Below are 4,776 nucleotides of genomic sequence, written 5' to 3'. Positions count from 1 at the left end.
TTGTAAGCTAATTTATTTAAATAAATTTACTAGTACAAATATAAAACATAAAATCAAGAAAATAATTAAAATAATTTGAGGGATATTTTTGTCTTTACATAGCCTTATCCCATGATATTATATCTATGTATTACTAAAATACCTCCAAATGGAAGGTATTAATAATACATCCTATAATACCATGTAGGATGTGAATTAGTTATACATAGGCTCAAATTCTACCAAAGATAGTACTAAATAATACCATACATAATACATGGATTATTTCTTCTAATGTGGCCTACCAAACGACCCCTTATTGTCCAAGTGAGTCCTTTGACTTCACTTGTTTTCTATTTTATTTTATTTTTAGGTAAAAGTGTCCAAATCACATCTAATTTTTTTTTATTTTAGTTTCATATCTAAATTATTAAGAGTCTGAATATCATATCTTAATTATGACTTATTAGTTTGAGAAATATATTTGTGTAATATACTCTCTCTTTTATTTGTAAAAATCTTGTCACTTGTCATTCCACATGAATAAAATATTTCACCTTCACAAAAATTAAACAAACTATTATATTAGTTAAAAACTAAAGATTAAATTATTACTATTCCCGAAAAATTAATTTTTTTATAAAATAAAATTTAAATGTTTTTCTCACCCCACCCCATCTGACCCTCCACTCCTAATTTAATTTTACTTTTTTTCATTTGTCCCCATCTAACTCTCCGCTCCTAATTTATTTTATAAAAAAATATTTTTTTTGGGAATATTAATACTTTAATCTTTAGTTTATAACTAATATTAATGGTTTGTTTAATTTTTGTTAAGATGAAATATTTTATCCATGTGGAATGTCAAGTGAAAAGATTTTTGTAAATAAAAGAGAGTGTATTACACAAATGTGTTTCTCAAACTAATAAGTGGTAGTTTAGATATGATACTCACACTCTCAATAGTTTATGTATGAAATTAAAAAAAAATGGATAGTTTAAGTGTGTTTTTTACTCTTATCTCTTTTTTTTATCTACCACTTTTGTTTGGCATCTCCTTGTTTTCTTTGGTTCACTTTTACTTGTCCGTCAATTTTAAAATATTTTTTTTCTTTTATGAACAAGAAAGTAAAAATAAATGGAGGGGATATTTATCAATTTTAACACATTAAGGGGTCGTTTGGTGTGAAGGATAACATCAAATAGCCATGAGATTAAATTATAGTGCCACTTAATTTGTTGTTTAGTGGGCAAGTCTGAGATAACTCCACGATATTAATAATTAGTACCGGAATAAGTTATCCCTCTCCTTGGGTGGTATAATAAATGACAAAGGTGTTCCTTTAAATCATTATTATGCATCACTCTTCACATTCATGAAATGTATTTCTGTAAATAAATAACTTGTTCTTAACATTTATGGAATGCATATTATTTTGAACACAACAAATCAAACACTCAATAAGAAGTGATCTCCGTATAATTTATCCTGTCATAACTAATCCCAACATAACTTCTCTCATCATAATTAATGTCATCATAACTTGTATTCAAACCAAACGACTCCAAAGAAATTACTACATCCGTACACTTTTGTTTATGCATTATTCTACAAATAAATTTTCACTTTTGTTTGTCACTCTTAATATATCAAGAGAAGAAAATTATTTTCTTTCATATTTTACCTTAAGTATTAATTACTTACTGAGCAATTATGCATAATGTCAATCCATAAACTTTACTTAGTGTCTGTTTGAAAAGACACTTGGTAATTGATGTGTCGTGGATACACTTTTAATGCTTAAAATTTAAGTTTTTTGTAAGTTCTCTAGCGCGTTTTAGTAGAATTGATGTTTTTTTGTAGTTGTTTTTGTAGGAAAACAGGATTCAATAACTAAGTACAAAAACTAGGAGTTGTTCAATGGGATTTTGAAATTCAAGAGTGCATTCTACAAGCTTAACTATGCATTCACTGCCATTTATGAGAGGACTCCATGACTCGTAGAAGGATCTACGACCCATAAATGAGTCTGTGAAAGTTGTCGAATCCAGTCTTTCCTAGTTTGTTTTGGATATGATTTTGATGTCTACAAATATTTTTCCTAGATTTTCTTTTACAAGGTTATGTTTGTTTTGGTTCAGGAGATAGAAGTAAACAATTCTTTTGCTTTTATTCTTAAATTTTGGAGCACTACAACACTTTGATTTTGGTTTATTTTTTTACTTTGAACTAATAACTTACCCGCGCGGTATATTAGTAAAATTTGAAAAATGATCTTTTATAAATTAATTTGAAACTAATGAAAGAATTTGTTTTGCTTAGACCCATAACTTTTTTTTCCTATTAACAAACGATACAGAAAAATAAAATGAATCTTCAAAATAAGTTAGAAACACCATAAAAAATTATCAGAAGAAAAGATAATTATCTTTTTGAATTAGGTTTTCCCCATAAAAAAAACATCGGACTATGATCCTATTTAGGGATATTTATTTATTTATTTGAAGACATGTTATATGTAACACCCCTAAATATTAAAATCGATATTCGCATTTCGATACACCATTCCTTAATTATTTCAGTATGTTTTATTCTCATTTTAGGAACTCAAAATTTTGTAATATTTGCAAATTTGTGTAACATAAATTGTGACAATAATTTAAGGGATTGTATTGGTGTATTTACGTAATATACTAATTAGAATTACCTATAACTTGAAAGGGAGGTGAGGTATATACATATAGGTATATATGTATACATTTTGGGCAGCCAACCTTTTTACTTTTGGCAGCCAACCATTTTATTTTTGTGGCTAAATTCCTCTATTGAATTATAATTTATATATCTTAATCCCTTTTAAATGTGCAAGTATTATATTAGCTTTCATATTAAGTAGTAGCATCCTTCTGAGAGGGTTGCTACAAGTATTGGTATCAGAGCCTGGATTTGTGGTTCTAGAAATTCTGTTGTGAATTGCTTGTATACTCGTTTCGCTTTTGAGAAGGTTCTTGTTATATTATTTGTTCACTTACATGGTTTATAATATTTTTATTGCATGTAGAGTGCACATGCATAATGTACATGTCCCTAATGCAATGTGATCTTCCCTTTTTGAAGGAATAAGTTATGGCCTCTTCTTCTAATAGACCATGATAAACACCTTCGGATTGTTTTGCAAATTTTGAAGGAGAAAGAACTTTAAGCTAAACTTTCCAAGTGTGAATTTTGGCTTAATGAAGTGGCTTTTCTGGGACATGTTGTATCAACCGAAGGTGTAAAGGTTGATCCTAGTAAAATTCAAGCAATTGTTGAACGGAGACCTCCCAAAATTCTGAGTGAGGTGAGAAGTTTCTTGGGCTTAGCAGGGTACTATAGAATATTTGTGAAAGGCTTCTCCATTATCGCTTCACCTTTGAATAAACTCTTGAAGAAGGAAGTAAAGTTTACTTGGGATGACAAATGCCAAGAGAGATTTGAAACTCGCAAATCCTTGTTGACACAAGCTCCTATACTTACTCTACCAATTAAGGGGAAATAGTATATTATATATAGTGATGCTTCTCATCGAGGTCTGTGATGTGTTTTGATGCAAGAAGGGAAAGTTATTTCTTATGCCTCTCGGAAATTAAAACCACATGAATTGAATTATCCTACTCATGATCTTGAACTTGCTGCTATAGTGTTTGCTTTAAAAATATGGCGACATTATTTGTATGGAGAAAAATATCATATATTCACTGATCACAAGAGCTTAAAGTACTTAGGTACACAGAAGGAGCTGAACCTAAGACAACGTAGATGGCTTGAACTCATCAAGGATTATGACTGCACGATTAACTATCATCCAGGTAAAGCCAATGTGGTGGTTGATGCCTTAAGTCAAAAAATCCTTCACAAGCTTAGCTTTGAGTCTGTTGCCCTTACCTCTTGAGTTAAGATCCATGAATGTTTGTTTTTGCAATTGATTCAAATGGTTCAGTTATTGCTAATTTGCAAGTCAAACCAATATTACTTGAACAGGTGAAAGAAGCGCAAAGGTTAGATGAGAGACTCATAAAATTGACTAGAGAAGTTCAAAATGGGGAAAAACTTGATTTTGTATTAATGGAGGATGGTACCTTGTTTTATCAAAATAGGTTATGTGTCCCTAATGATGAAAAATTGAGAAGAGAAATCATGATGCAATATGGGTGATAGTGGATAGGCTAACAAAGAGTGCTCACTTTTTAGCAATCAAGATGGATTACTCACTTGAGCGTTTAGTTGAATTGTACATTAATGAGATTGTAAGACTACACGGGATCCCTATGTCTATTGCATCTGACCGAGACCCAAGGTTTACATCTAGATTTTGGGGTAGCTTGCAGAAACCATGGGTACTAAGTTGAAAGTTAGCATTTCGTTCCATCTTCAAATAGATGGTCCATCGGAAAGAGTGATACAAATTTTGGAGGATATGCTTCAAGCTTGCATTATGGAGTTCGAGGGTAGTTGGGACAAACACTTGGCTTTGATAGAATTTGCTTACAATAACAATAATCAATAATCAATCGAGTATTGGAATGCCTCCCTATGAAGCCTTATACGGAAGAAAATGCCGGACCCCTCTTTGTTGGAGTGAAGTTGGTGATAGAAAGCTTGTTGGTCCTGAAATTGTGCAACAAACAGAGGACAAGGTAAAAATTATCAAGGAGTATCGTCTAAAGATTCTTCGAATAGACAAAAGTCGTACGCTGATCTTAAAAGGCGTGACATTGAATATCAAGTTGGAGATAAAGTATTCTTAAAGGTGTCTC

This window comes from Solanum tuberosum, unplaced genomic scaffold (genome assembly GCF_000226075.1).
Source record: "Solanum tuberosum cultivar DM 1-3 516 R44 unplaced genomic scaffold, SolTub_3.0 scf00188, whole genome shotgun sequence".
Lineage (NCBI taxonomy): Eukaryota > Viridiplantae > Streptophyta > Magnoliopsida > Solanales > Solanaceae > Solanum > Solanum tuberosum.
The sequence above is the reverse complement of the archived record's forward strand: the minus strand, read 5'-3'. Positions refer to the sequence as shown.